This window comes from Triturus cristatus, chromosome 12 (genome assembly GCF_964204655.1).
Source record: "Triturus cristatus chromosome 12, aTriCri1.1, whole genome shotgun sequence".
In the NCBI taxonomy this organism is placed as follows: Eukaryota; Metazoa; Chordata; class Amphibia; order Caudata; family Salamandridae; genus Triturus; species Triturus cristatus.
Genome location: NC_140595.1, coordinates 514,573,770 through 514,589,194, shown reverse-complemented (window position 1 = coordinate 514,589,194; position 15,425 = coordinate 514,573,770). Strand labels below are relative to the sequence as shown.

General features: G+C 47.5%; 1 protein-coding gene across 7 annotated transcripts in view; it reads right to left on the bottom strand.

Moving 5' to 3' along the window:
* The window catches only part of CHD9 (chromodomain helicase DNA binding protein 9), a 1,905,864-nt gene that overhangs the window by 1,108,882 nt on the left and 781,557 nt on the right, over nucleotides 1-15,425 (bottom strand). The gene's annotated exons all lie outside the window — the stretch shown is intronic.

Sequence of the window (15,425 nt, the reverse complement as noted above, 5' to 3'; positions counted from 1 at the left end):
ATCTTGTCTTTACCAGCCACCAAAATATCATCTTGAAAAACTACTGTATTTGGGACCCCAGCCAACACCCTTTCCATAACCCGTTGAAAAACTGCCGCCGCTGAGGCCAAACCAAAAGGCAACCTACGGAACTGAAATGTCCCGACAGGAGAGACAAAAGCAGTAAGATGTTTGGAATTGTGGTCCAGTTCAATCTGGTGGTAAGCTGAAGCTAAGTCTATCTTGGAAAACCACTTAGCTCCAGCAAACTTAGAAAGAATGTCATCAATCCGGGGAAGAGGATGGGAATCCACCCAAATCTCCCTATTAAGGCTGCGCAAGTCAATGCAGACCCTAAGACTGCCATTTTTCTTCCTGGCAACAACCAAAGGACTCAACCACATAGATGACTCAATCGGTTCAATTACTCCATTCTCGCACATTCTTTTGAGCTCAATAGAAAGATCATCCCAGATGCTAAAAGGCACATTCCTTAACTTATGCTTCACTGGTGAAACTCCCTCTTTCACTTTAATTGTATGTTTGAACCCTGTGATGCATCCTAACTGATCACTAAACACTTTTGGAAATGTTCACAACCAAGGGCCAAAACGCACATCTTTAGGCTCATCATGCACGATAGAGACTTGCTCCTTTGTCCCTGGTCTGAGCGTCATGCCGAACAGCCCCTGATGGTACCAGCCCAGAATGTTCAACCCTTTTTTTGCTACATAGACTTTCCCTTGAATGCATTTGTCTTCGAAGACCAACGAAGTGTCAAAGAACCCTCTCAATTCAATGCGTCTCCCTTCGTATGAAACAGGGCTTCTGTCTGGAGGATTCAGAAGCTTGACTCCTCAAACTTCCTCAAAAAGCTCTTCTGTTATCATGGTCATCCTCGCTCCTGAGTCGACCAATAGCTTAAGACACTTCCCATCTACAAGAATGTCGAACACAGGATCAACACAATCCTCCATATCATCCTTCACAACTACTACAAAGTCTGTTAAGGAACTGACCACCTCAACATACACATCTTGTCTTGTACCTTCTGCATAAACCACATTCACACCCCCACGAGAAATACACATTTTGGCAAAATGACCCGGTTTTCCGCACTTACGACACATAGCATTCTTGGCTGGACACACCCGTGCATCAGGAAAATGCGAAGGAAAACCACACTTATTGCACAAATTCCTCGCATAACCACTTTTCTTTCCTGATTTGTTTTGCCCAAACTTATTCACAGGAAACCTAGTACCTCTCTGATCATTATTAACTCTGGTTTTATCATTGTTCTTATCTTTAGTATCTTTCAACTCTTTGTCATCATTGTGCTCTTTTACAACGCTTACTGTGCTTTTTTAAGGTTTGAGTTAATTAGAGGACTTCTCAGACAATTCTATACTTTTCACTATCCCAATAGTTTCTTCCAAAGAAGGATTCTTTAGTGTAAGTAATTTTTGCTGTACCTTCCTATCGCGACAGTGGACAACAATTTGATCATGTATCAACTGAACAAAAATGTTCAAATTCACACACAGACGCCAATATGCGTAATGCTGCTACATAGGAAACAATACTTTCTCCAGCCCCTTGTTCCCTGGTAAAAAACTTATGTCTAGAAACTACTAGACTGCTCTCCACATCAAACTGAATTTCTAACATTCTTACTGCTTGATCATATTCATTCAAGACTTCTTCCCCTGTTACTACAGGTATAGGAGGTAGATGTTCAAGCACAGCTTGTCCTTCAAATCCTAAATTGTGTTCCAAAATAAATCTTTTCCTCTCAGCGCTGAATCTTGAACCCCCAATCGCCCGAGGTATTTTTCAAATGCCCTGTGCCAAATTTTCCACTTAACAGGGGGGATCTCCTGGAAGCTGTAAAAAAAGGGGGGGGGGGGACTTGTACATTTTGCATATTGCTTTGTGTTAGAAAATGTGTACAACAGTAAAATGTTGACAAATGTTGACAAAATGTTAGGGTCTAAATTAACCTAGTCGTCTTGGAAGTGAAATGAGTTTGTACTAATGAACACAAATAGTCCTCATCTCCTTACTCCTAATTATTACACAACAGGTTGTGAAGTTAGCAATAACTATCTTGGTAAAGCAGAGAAACAAAGAATTCACTCATCCATACAACACAGTTTACTCTAACTCTCCCATTCGTATGCTACTCCGTCCTTTTCCCTTGTGGCAAAGTAATGATGTGATGTAGTCAATATGCTTTCGCCCTTTCTTTACCGTCGAACCATGAATTCGATAATAAAGCTGTTACCACTGAAATCGTTCCGATTTTCAATCTCCAACACTTTGTCCAAGTCGCACTGACACCCTTGTCAATTACCAATAGAACAACCACTCGCGTAACACCTGTTTGTGTGAATAAACACTCTCGCAAGTACAACGAGAACCAGGAACCCTTCCGGTGTTACGTGCTCTTCCGTGGTTAAGTAACTTCTTCAGGTTCCTCACACGTTAGTCACGCAAGACACCACGGCTTTCCCTTCACGTAGCTCCCTTGCGCATGTGCAGCCTTGGAACACTTGCTACGTTCGTCAGTCACCGCCTTCGCTGAATCCCTGAGTGCATTCTAGTACGTCATCATTTCTCTTCTGTTAGCAACAGAGACGTATCGCACAGGAACCAACCGACAGAAGATCCGATGAAGATGTAGATCCAACCTCACGCAAAACCGTGTGGTGTGCCTCAACGATTCTTCTAGATGTCGGGAAATCAGCACGTCACAGGCACATCCGAGAAGGTAACCAGATCACTTCCTTTTTGTGAAATCACCTCTGCTTGTATAGCTTCCACTTGAGTCGGTTTAATTTCACCGGACTGGGGATGCCAAGGGTTGTTACGCTTGTCGAGTACCTTTGTTGTATTTCCTCATCTGTAAGATAGAATCAAGGTCTTCCTCTCGTCTTCTCCACGTTAAAATTAGACTTGACGGTGGTAACCCTTCGTAATACGTTTGAGACTTCTTTCTTCGCTAAAGAGCCTCCACAGGTGTGCCCTTGTACGCGTGGGTGGAGACTCAGACAGATCTCGTCGCCAAATTTGTAGTAATCACACTGCAAATGGTGTAAATGAAGTACCAAGTTTATTGTCTGTCTGTCTCCACAGCTCCCAGGAACCAACTGGTCAGCCTGGAGATTCAAAGCACAACACACCATGACACTGACATCACAGTGACCATGAATATGCACATGCATATTAAGTAATTACACTATGAATTTTTTGAAGACCAATTTTGGTGGTATAGAACTTTGTTTTACATTTAGTGATGATATCCTTGTAGACTGCTGAAGATTGTTTATATAGTTCTCTTTCTATGGAGCCATAACTGAGCATCCATCTTCTTTCCAGTTTTAAACAGGTCTGCTTGAGTAATCCAAGTCTCTGAAAACCAAGGTTCAGAGGGCGTCCTTCTCTGATTGTTAGGAGACTTGACTGGTGCTATATGATTATGGGCCAAATTAATCCAGTTTGATGATAACAGTCAGTGGCCTTGTCAAGGTCCTTATGGGGTAGTGGGGGTTTTGTTATTAAGGATGATCCTACGGCTTCAGACGAGACAGTATGCCATGGAAGAGATAACTCAGAGGATTTAGGCCTAGCAGGCTGCCCCTGCTAGGCTTAAATCCTTCAAGTTATCTTGTACATCTGCATACGGTGTAAGAGCAAACATAGCTGCCAGATGGTCCGACCACACAAGAGGAAGGGAAGGAAGAGTATGACAAAAGTATTATCTGAAAATAGTCTGTCTAGCTGATGGCCTGCTGCATGTGCAGCACCCTTAACCTGTTGGGTTAGGCCCAGACTCTCCATCACATCTTTGAGCAGGGCAGCATCTCTGTTTTGAGCATCTTCTAGATAGATATTTAAATCACCCAAATGGTTAGTCAGAAGAATACACTATTGTATCTAGAAGTTGATTGGGAGCTTGATTTTATAGGATAGTGCATCTAGATCTCTCAAGCTGCTGTGACCAATAAAGGCAGCTTTAAGCATGCTGCAGTAAATGATGGCTATACCACCGCCTCTTATCCATGTGATCCTGTCTAAAGATGGAGAACCCTGCAGGAACTGCAGTGGACACTTCCGGGCCAGAGGCCGTGCCTGCCAAAGACTCAGTAATAAAAGCGATATCCAAAGATAGCGTTTCAAGAAATTAATCAAATTCAAGTGCATAGCTAATAAGAGTGGGCGGTGATCAAGGTGCAAAGAAAGGGTCCTGCTGGGGCGATATTTTGGGGGGTAACGTTTTCCAAGACAATGGAGTCCCTGATCCTCAAGTTAGAAAGGGTAACCTGCAACAGGGGCAGGTATTAGACTTGGGAGGGCTAAAAGTACAAAAGATGGATCTTGGGCAGCGCTTACCTGGGAATTCCAAGCAGAGGAGCTGGTCTCTAGAGCACTGCATCAGGGCTCTAGACTATGGGGGACAACCGGCAAAATGGCTGGCGCTGAGCGGGGTCTGAGTGCAGATGGGCGTGCCTTTGGCACGGCAGCGGTGCGCTCTCTGCGCGGACGTGCTGTGGCCATCAATCTCAAGGTCGGCATCCGGTGCTTAGTGGCACGACTAAAACCAGTGAGTGAGAGATTAAAAACAAACCAGGGTCCAGCAGCCCCTAGTTTTCTGTCACAAGCTCCCTGGCAGATACTTACAGGAATAAAATACCAACTACAGTAAACAGATTTAAAAGTAGCAAAGCATAAACAAAAAATAAGAGGAATGGCCTTACAGCCCTTGGAAGATGGTGCCACTAGTGTGCAGGCAGAGCCAAGCACCTCCAAAAACCACACTAGAGTGTGCACAGGGAAAGAAACAAGGTCAAATGAAGTTACCTACTGCAAGGCTTCTGGTGCACCTAGTAGGGCACAGGGGTACTGCTCATGAAAAAATATCCAGGTCTCAAATCCTTGTTCAAAGGCATGGAGAGAAAAAAACTAAAGTTGGCATGCAGGAGTGGCACTTAGACACGAATAGCACATTGGAGCACTGCTGTGAACACACCCAGATCCAGTCTGGTGCATGGGGAATATTCTGGAAGTGAGGAACCTGTGTTTAGAAGCAGCCATTAGGAGAGGAAATACAGCATTAGCTATGTGATTTTAGATTCCCTCACCTCGATCTAAGGCTGTGAAAGAACAGATCTAAGCAGTTACAAAGCAGGACCTGGCATATATACACAGGCTTTGTTTTTTTTCTTTTTTTTTACAAAGCCTTTCTGGGGTTATGGCAGATTTGACTCTCCAATATTTTCAATAATCTCGTCATCCAGAAAAGCGACAAATTTTAAGATATAATCCACACTTACAATACTCTTCAACCTGGGGAAAGAAACAACAGTGTGGATGTTATCACCAAATAGTTGTGCTCGATTAGTATAGACTAGAGAGTGTCCTTCAACCGCCAACTGTGATTTATTAGAAAGAGGCACATTTATGACATTTGCCTAGCAGTTAATCTCCTGTAAATAGCAGGGTGCAGAAGGTGCAGCAATGATTGAATGCTTTTCTCGTCAATAGATGCATAGAAAGCATTGAACAAGATTGAATTATAATATTTGACATGTTATTTATATACCTAATTTCAGAGAACATGTCCGAATCCTTTTTCTGGCCAACTTGTTCTGCCCATCGGCAACAACTGCAGCCAATGGGACTCTAATTTGATTATCCTGTCTTGTGGCATGAGGTAGGGTTGCCTCTCTCACCAAATGTTTTCACACTCGCCTTGGAATCAATTATAAATAAAATAAATGGTAAGCCCCACAAAGCTTGCATCAAGAAGATCCGCACTGCAAAAAACAAAACATGAAAGGAGTCCTGATCTACTTAATATTCAATATGTTCGAGCTATGCAGATATGCCAGACTATTTAAAAAAAAATAAATAAAAAAAAACTACAATCAAGCCATGCTCCAAACTTTGGGTGATGGTGTAACGAACATGCTCCTCCATTCCTTTAGAGTTCACACCATGGATGCATAGTAGGCGTAGTTAGTCCAATCCACAAATGTTATCCTCCTCAGCTATTCTCTTAGATTACTGGAATTGGGGGGACTAGGTCATGGGCAGTCACTGCATTTCATTCCCCAATATTGACTACAGTTTCCGATCTGGTTCAACTAGATGAAGGATTTAAATGCTGGAGACCCTGTAATCCCCCAGTGCTGGGGAAGCTAATCACCCATCCGTTGGGAGTTGCGAGATGTAAATGCAAGTGCCAGTAGAGATGTTTGTAATCTGTCCCCATCTGATTTTTTTGGTTGACCCAATTGCTACCAAGAGCCAGCAATAAAATGATTAGAGATGAGGCACTAAGGGAAGAAACCCATAGAACATTTGTGCGCATGCCGTCAAACCAAAAGGATAATATTGAATATGCTACTTACCAGTATGCATCTGTTCTTGGCATGTAGGGCTGCTGACATTCATATCTGTGCATAGATCGCCGCCTAGTGTTGGGTCCGGATGTTTGCACGTTGTTGTCCTGGAAGAGTCTTCGAAGTATCCTTGGATAGGTGACTCCTCCCCTGGACTACAGTGCGCATGGGCATCCTCTCCATCCTCAGATTGTTTTTCGCCATTGTGGCAGTGATGGAGTAGATACAGAAAGTGATGACCATGCTTGCAATAATTCTGAGAGCTGCAGCTGCGACAGGCGCCGGGGAGGAGGGAGGGCGATATGAATGTCAGCAGCCCTACATGCCAAGAACAGATGCATACTGGTAAGTAGCATATTCAGTTCGAGGCATGTGGGCTGCTGAATTCATATCTGTGCATAGAATACATAGCAGTGCCCTCTATTGGCGGCGGCTACCCGTGCCAGCTGCAGCGGTCTGAAAAAGTGTTTTGAGAACAGCCTGTCCTACAGCTGCCTGCTGTTTTGACTGCACATCTACGCAATAGTGTTTTGTAAATGTGTGTGTAGTGGACCATGTGGCTGCTCTGCATATATCATGCAGGGGAATGTTTCCTAGGAAGGCCATGGAAGCCCCCAACTTGCGTGTTGAGTGGGCTCGTGGTGGAATAGTTAATGTGCGTTTTGCCTTTTGATAACAGATTTGAATACACTTAACTATCCATCTGGCTATCCCTGCTTTGGAGATGGCGTTACCTTTGTGGTGTGGGGCAAAGGCAACGAACAGTTGTTTTGTCTTCCTGAAGGGTTTAGTCCTGTCGATGTAGTACATGAGGGCCCTCCGTACATCTAGTGTATGTAATGCCCTCTCTGCAACAGTTTGTGGGTTTTGGAAGAAAACGGGCAGTTCAATAGTCTGGTTCATGTGGAACTGCGATATTACCTTGGGCATGAATTTGGGGTTGGTACGTAGTACGACCCTGTTGGCGTGAACCTGAATAAATGGCTCTTGAACGGTTAGTGCCTGGAGTTCACTAACTCTTCTTAGGGAAGTGATCGCTACCAGGAAGGCTACTTTCCAGGTAAGGAATTGAATCTCGCATGAGTGTAGAGGTTCAAAGGGTGGACCCATCAGGCGTGTGAGGACCAAGTTGAGGTTCCACATTGGAGCCGGTGGGTGACTAGGTGGAATGACTCGTTTGAGTCCTTCCAAGAATGCTTTGATGGCAGGCACTCTGAAGAGAGAGAGGTGCTGCCTGGTTTGCAGATAGGCTGATATTCCGGTCAAATGGACCCGTATAGAGGTGTACGCCAGATTGCATCGGTATAGGTGTAAGAGGTAACATATGATGTTGTGGATGGATGCGTCCAGCGGGTTAATGTCATTATTACCGCAATAAATGACGAACCGTTTCCATTTGGCTGCATAGCAAGCTCTTGTAGTGGGTCTCCTGGCCTCCTTGATGATGTCCATACAGTCAGGTGGCAGATTGAGATAGCCAAACTCTAGGACTTCAGGAGCCAGATCGCCAGGTTCAGCTGTTGCGGATCTGGGTGCTGAACCTCTCCATGGTTCTGCGTCAAATGCGCGGGTTTGATCCGCAGCCTTTGATGCGGTACCACGGAAAGTTCGAGGAAGGTGGTGTACCACGGCTGGCGTGCCCACGTGGGAGCAACTAGGACGAGTGTCAGGGAGTGTTGTCGGAGTTTGCGAGCCACCAGCGGTATCAGCGGTGCTGGAGGAAAAGCGTACGCAAATTTGCCGGACCAGTTCATCCATATCGCATTGCCCTGCGACTGCGGGTGTGGGAATCTGGCGGCGAAGCTTTGGCATTTTGCGTTTTCGCTTGTCGCGAATAGGTCTATTTCTGGGTGACCCCACTGCTGGAAGTACGGTTGGAGTACCGATGGGTGTAACTCCCACTCGTGCATCTGGTGGCTGTGTCTGCTGAGCAGATCCGCCATCTGGTTGTCCTTGCCGGGGAGGTGTTCCGCCATGAGGAACATGTTCCTCTGAATGGCCCACTTCCACATGCTCTGAGCCAGATGAGACAACTGTGGAGAGTGTGTCCCTCCCTGCTTCTGTATGTAGTACATTGCGGTCATGTTGTCCGTCCGGATCAACACGACCTTGTTGCACAGATGTACTTTGAAAGCCTTCATGGCCAGGAAGATTGCCATCAGTTCCAGAAGGTTGATGTGCATCTTCTTCTGTTGTGTCGTCCATAGTCCCTGCACTGTGTAGTGGAGTACATGAGCTCCCCAACCCTGGAGAGACGCGTCCGCTGTCAGTACTATTTGTGGAACAGGCTCTTGGAACGGTCGGCCCTTGCAAAGGTTTTGTGGATTCCACCAATGCAGAGAGTTGTATGCCCGACCGCTCACCAACACTAGGTCTTTCAACTGTCCTTGAGCCTGATTCCACTGACGTGCTAGGCACTCCTGAAGTGGGCGCATATGTAATCTCGCGTGCGGGACTATGAAGATGCAGGAGGCCATCATGCCTATCAACTGCATAAACACTCGCGCTGGAAGCGAGTGGTTGGGTCTGAACTTGGAGATCAGCGCTTGTATGACGTTGATCCTCACTAAATTTGGCTGAGCTGTGGCCGCCAGAGTGTCTATAGTCGCACCTAGGTACTGTTGTACGTGTGCGGGCTGGAGATGAGACTTTGGGTAATTTAGTGAGAATCCCAGACTGTGAAGAAGGTGAATGGTACGGGACACGTGGCTTGCACATTGCTGGGCCGATCTCGCTTGAACGAGCCAGTCGTCTAGGTAGGGGTAGACGTGTATGTGCTGTCTCCGTAAATGTGCCGCCACCGTAGCTAGGCACTTTGTGAAAACCCTGGGCGCTGTTGTCACGCCGAAGGGAAGGACTTTGAACTGATAGTGCTGCCCCTGAACAGTGAACCTGAGGTATTTTTTGTGTGAGGGGTGGATGGGTATGTGAAAATACGCATCCTTGAGGTCCAGTGATGCTAGGAAGTCTCCCTGCTGGAGAAGCGGAAGGACTTGCTGTAGAGTGAGCATGTGAAAGTGCTCCGAAAGAATGTACTGGTTCAGGGGTCTCAGGTCTAATATAGGCCTGAGCGACCCGTCCTTTTTTGGAATTAAGAAGTAGAGGGAGTAAACCCTCGTGCCCCGCTCGTGGACGGGTACGACCTCGATAGCGCCTTTTAGAAGCATACTTTCTACCTCTTGCTGTAAGAGCGTCAAGTGCTCTGAGGACATAGGACGGTTTCTTGGTGGTATTGTGGGTGGAGTGGAAGTTAACTCCAGACAGTAACCGTATTTTATAATATCTTTGACCCACCTGTCCGTGGTGATGGAGTTCCACGTGGACAGGAACCGTTGTAGCCTTCCCCCGACAGGTGTTATGTGGTCGGGAGGAAGGGAGAGGGCGTCACTGCTTGTTCTTGGGGGAGGACCTGGTGTTGCCGTAGCCACGTCCTCTGCCCTTGGTACTGGAGCCACGATAGCCACCTCGGGTGTTCTTATCGTAGGTGGTCTGCATATTACCCTTGTTATATGTTTGTTGTGACCCCTGTCCTCTGCCTGCTCCCTTGTTTCCGGGGCGACGAAAGGAGCCGCTCCGAAAGGACTGAGTTTGTAGGGCGCCCATGGACTTTGCAGTGTCCGTGTCCTTTTTTATCTTCTCGAGGGTGGCGTCAACCTCAGGCCCGAACAAAAAGTCGGGGTTGACGGGCTGATTAAGGATATTGTTTTGTACCTCAGGCTTGAATCCTGAGATACGTAGCCAGGCGTGACGTCGTAGGATGACGCTAGTGTTGATGGCCCTTGCAGCCGTGTCAGCAGCGTCTAGTGCACATTTGATGGCAGCATTTGTGAGTAGCTGTCCCTCTCTGATAAGGATTTCTGCACCTTCTTTGTAGGGGTCAGGGAGGTGTTGAAGGAGTTGCTCCATTGTGTCATAGTGCGCCCTGTCGTAGCGAGCGAGGAGCGCTTGAGTGTTAGCTATGCGCCATATGCTTGCAGCTTGTGCGGCAACTCGCTTGCCGGAGGTCTCCAGCACCTTGGACTCCTTGTCCGGGGGAGGAGCGTCACCCGTTGTCTGCGAGTGTGCCCTCTTGCGGGCATTCGCCACAACGATGGAGTCGAGTGGTAATTGTCCTCTGATGTAAGTAGGATCCCCAGGTGCTGATCTGTATTTCTTATCGATCCTGGGGTTTATCACTCGTGCCCTGGTGGGTTCCCTGAAAATGTCAGTGGCTGGCTTAAGGACCCCCTTCAACATTGGCAGAGTCTTTACATGTCTTTCTGAGGATGCAAAGGTGTCCATTAGAAAGTCATCTTCTATGATATCAGAGTGAAGCTGTACATCATGGTTGTTCGCCGCCCGTTCAATCAGAGCGTTGAACGCCGCAGTATCCTCTGTGGGTGACGTTTTTGCCCCATATAGTTGTGGGTCCTGTGCATCAAGAGGTGCACTGGGGTCTGCAGGGTCGCCCCAAGTTTGGTCAGGGTCCTGCTGGTCATCAGGGTCCGTGTCCACATGGTAGGGGACTTGTTCACCCATGTAGTCCTCCAATGCATCCGTGTCGGAGCGTGTGGGGGAGGCCCGGTGTGGATCCTGGTAGGGTGAATGAAAGGGTTCATACAGGAGAGGTTCTGTGTCCACAGGCAGCTTCCTCTTTAGCGGGATCCTGAAAGGTTCCAATGGCGGTTCCGAAGTTATCCTTCGGTCGTGGAGAATCATCCTGCCAGTGTCGGCGTCGATGACGCGTGACGGAGACGGCTCGACAGGCGTAACCGCAGTTTTGGTGGCCTGTGTCCTGAGTTGAAACGCCTTCGGGATTGTGGATGGAGGCAAGCCGAAGGTAATGCTGGTCGGCACCGACGAAACCGCTGGATCGATCGAACCCGACTGGTCCTGGAGGGCAGCCTTGGTTTTGCAGCCTGGCATTGCGCCAGGCCGTACTCGGGGCGCCTTAGAGGTCGTGGCCCCCGCCAGGGTCGTCGAGGCGGCTGCAGATATCTTCTGCGCCCGTGGTGCATCGAGCCGAGGTGCGGAGATCACCGTCGACGTCTTCGACACGTGAGGTTTCGGTGTCGTCGAGGGAGTGCTGCGAGGCGTAGCAGGCGGGACGGCCCTCGGTGTCGGTGGCGTCGACGCCGGTAACCGAGCAGGTTTTTCGGCGCCGATGGCCTTCTTCCGTTTGTCGACTCCCATGTCGCCCGTCTCGAGTTCGGCACCGAAGTCCCCCTTGGTGCGGTCGGTGCCGACACGGTGCGCCGGCGTCGAAGGTGTTGAAGGCCTCGATCCGACTAGCGCCACTTTCAGTTTCGGTTTCGTAGGAACCTGAGCAGCTTTCGGTTTCGGTTTCGTGGAAGGGAAACCAGCTGGCTTAAGCGGTAATGGCTGCCGCTGAACGTCCGAGGCCGGGCCCGAGGGCGGGGCCGAAGGACTGCGTGATAGGTCTCGGGTAAGGCCCGAAGGCGATCCCTCGACCGGAGCCATAGTCTGTGGCACTGGTGAATTCTCGGTTTGAACAGGTAGGCCTTGTTCATCATCGGAGCTACTCTCTTCGGCCCCTAAGGCCTCCTCGTCGTCTCCTACCTCGGTGTCGTCTTCACCTCTGTGGAAGAGTGACTCGTCGGCCTCGTCCGATCCGGGTTCTTGGTCGGAAACGGGACTGGAGGGTAAGACTTCTACTTCTTCGACGTCGTCCGCGTCGTCGAAGATGTCAGCTGGGGCCGGTGCCGCGTGCTGCGCTTCGAGCCTCGCCGCTCGACGATTCCGCAGAGTCTTCTTTGAACGGAACCGGGCACAGGCCATACATGTCGACTCGTCGTGGTCCGGCGAAAGGCATTTGTTGCACACCGGATGGACGTCGATGTGTGGGTACTTCGCATTACATACCGGACACCTTTTGAATGGCGTCCTCGATTCCATCGTCGAAGTAGTTGATGGGCAGGTAAATGCGAACAAAGTCGGTGCTGAAAGTTAGTAAACTAACAGAGAGTATCGAAAACCGATCGATAAACAGTACCGACGCGAACTAAAGGCCTTGTGGCCTCGACAAAATTTTTTCCTAACTTGAGCTAAGATAGCACATCCGAACCCAATGGCGGAAAAAAACAATCTGAGGATGGAGAGGATGCCCATGCGCACTGTAGTCCAGGGGAGGAGTCACCTATCCAAGGATACTTCGAAGACTCTTCCAGGACAACAACGTGCAAACATCCGGACCCAACACTAGGCGGCGATCTATGCACAGATATGAATTCAGCAGCCCACATGCCTCGAACCTAGATTTTATGCACTACAGACGAAATTACAGACTACTCGTAAACCTAATTGAATGATACATTTGGAAAGAGAACTAGGATATAATCCCAGAAGAGACTTGGATTATGCTGAAAGCAGCTAGATATTAATACAATACTCACTAGTTGTTATTATAGCAGTGTTATGCTTGAGACTATGCTGAATAGTTCTGAGATATGTTAGAGGGGCTGTAATAAACTTAACACAAGCCACACATGTGATGTGGCGCTATATTAGAAGGAAATCCTTTCTTGCATAAAAGATATCATGAACACAAAACTAGAAATCCTTCAAGGCTACACTGGAAATGAGGGCTAAAGTTCTTTAATGCTTTTTCCCATTATTTAAACATTTATAAGTCAAAGACCAACATGCTGCCCTGTATAAGGTAATCCTTAAGTGCAATCTTCAGTGGAAGAGTGTCGTTGTCATACCAGTAGTCTCTTGTCTGTTTGGAAGATTTAGGAAAATCCCACAGTGTCATTACTATATAAGGAGATGTAAAGAACAAGTTACTTACCTTCGGTAACACCTTATCTAGTAGAACCTATCTAGCAGCAGAAGTCCAAGAGGACTGAACAGGCAAAGTGTCCAGGCAGGAGTGATTCGCAGAGATTCCCACAATGCAGTCTATCAGATGTCCAGGACAGGGACGCCGCAAGATAACACAGTAGTCACAGATACGGATCTTGTGGAACGGAGCGTGTGCAGGACACTGCCTTGTTGCTCGGATGGTAGAGCCTCCAGAAAGAGCAGACGGATCCTCAGGATTTCGTGATACCATACTCTCCGTGCCCAGTCTAGAGCCACAAGAATGACTTAGGCCCGGTCATTCCTGAGCTTCTTGAGAACTCTGGGCAGGAGTGGTATCTGTGGAAAGGCATACTAAATGCGTGAGCTCCACTGGAGACAAAAAGTATGTTCAAGCAAGAGTCGTCTTGGAAACTCTAGCGCACAGAAGTGCTGGCATTGTGTGTTCTTAGCAGTGATGAATAGGTTTAACCAAGGTTCGCCCCAATCTCCGAAAAGACCTTTCATCAGCTGCAGATAGAAACGCCATTCATGATTTGCTAGGCATCGACAACGGAGTTCATCCGCTCTGGTGATCCGAGAGCCCCCCAGATGTTGAAATACATGGGAAATGCCCTGAGGTTCAAGCCATGTCTGGAGATGAAGGGCCCCACCCGACCTGCTTGGTGCAATACCACATGGTGGTAGTGCCGTCCGGTAACACCTGAACTAGCTTTCCCTTGACGGACAGAAGAATGATTTTTAATGCCCATCTGATCACTCTCCACATCCAACAAGTTTCTAAGGGGACCAGAGCCCTCTGATCTTCATCTCTACCAGATGGCCATCCCAGCCTAGGCGTGATACATCTACCACTACAGTCAGCTGTGGATGAGGAAGTGAAAGTGGTCTGCTGCTGACCCAATCAATTTCTATCAGCAGCAACTGCAGGTCTTTTGCAGTTCCCTCTATTATCTAGACCACGTCAGAGAGACTCCCCTGATGTTGTGCCCACTAGGACTTCAAATCTCACTGCAGAGCCCTCATGTGTTACCAGCAGAATACATAAGGTCCAGCAGCCTTAGAGTCAGTCTCTGTGAAATCCAGGACAGAGGCTGAAACATCGGCATGCTACCCTGAATATCCTCGACTCGCAATTCCAGAGATTAGGAAAGACGCTGCTCTGTATCCAGAACAGCTCCGATAAAATGGAGCATCTGAGAGGGAGTCAGGTGTGACTTCTGCATGTTTATAGTAAACCCCAGCAAATGGAGGTGGTCAGCTGTAGTCTGGAGGTGGGAAAAGACTGTCTGGGGCGAGCCAGCCTTCAACAGCCAATCATCGAGGTAGGGAAACACTGGAACTCCCGACCTCCGCAGGTGAGCGGCAACAACCGCCATCACGTTGTGAACACCCAAGGGGCACTGGTAAAGCCAAAAGGGAGACGAGCCAACTGAATGCTCATGGCCCACTGTGAAATGCAGGTAACAACTGTGAGCAGGCAGGACGGAATGTAGAAGTAGGCATCCTGTAAATCCAATGCTACCATCTAGTCTCCAGGGTTTAAGGCAGCCAGAAGCCAAGCTAACATGAACATTTTGAATTTCTCCTTCAGGAAGAAATTGAGAGGGCGCAAGTCTAGAATAAGGCGGAGTCCTCTGTCCTTCTTGGGCACCAGAAAGTAATGCTTTACCAATGGGTGTGATTACGGCTGCTTGGGGCAAAATTGCTTTTAAAGAACCTATTTGTCAACTCTGTAATAATGGTGTACAAGATTATGATCAAGCTATTTTATTTGTACTGCCTTGTATGCTCTTTATAGACAATTTTTTTTAACTGGTCTTTTCAAGATTGGGTATATCTTTGGTGGAAAAGGCTAGACTATTATGCTTTCTCAACATAAAATCAAAGGTTTTAAATTGCCTTTACTAGTTCTTTATGTTTAAATTGAAAATGCTTGCGTGATTGTATTGACATATTTATCCTGTTTAATTATTTGTAGCTCTCTTGTGGCGTTTCAAATCAAATACACTTGAACTATGTAACAGTAAGTATTTCTTTTTTATAAACAATTAGTACAATTAATTCAATGAACAAAAACAAACACTAAGTGTCATTGCGTTGGGTAGAAGGATTCGATGGCAAGGAACCCAGCCCCAGAAAACATAAGGACAGAAAGTAGCGATTGCGGTTCAAAGAGAGGGTATTTTGACATTTGAATAAGCCTGGGCCTTGGTATTAAAGCATCAGACTGGCAAG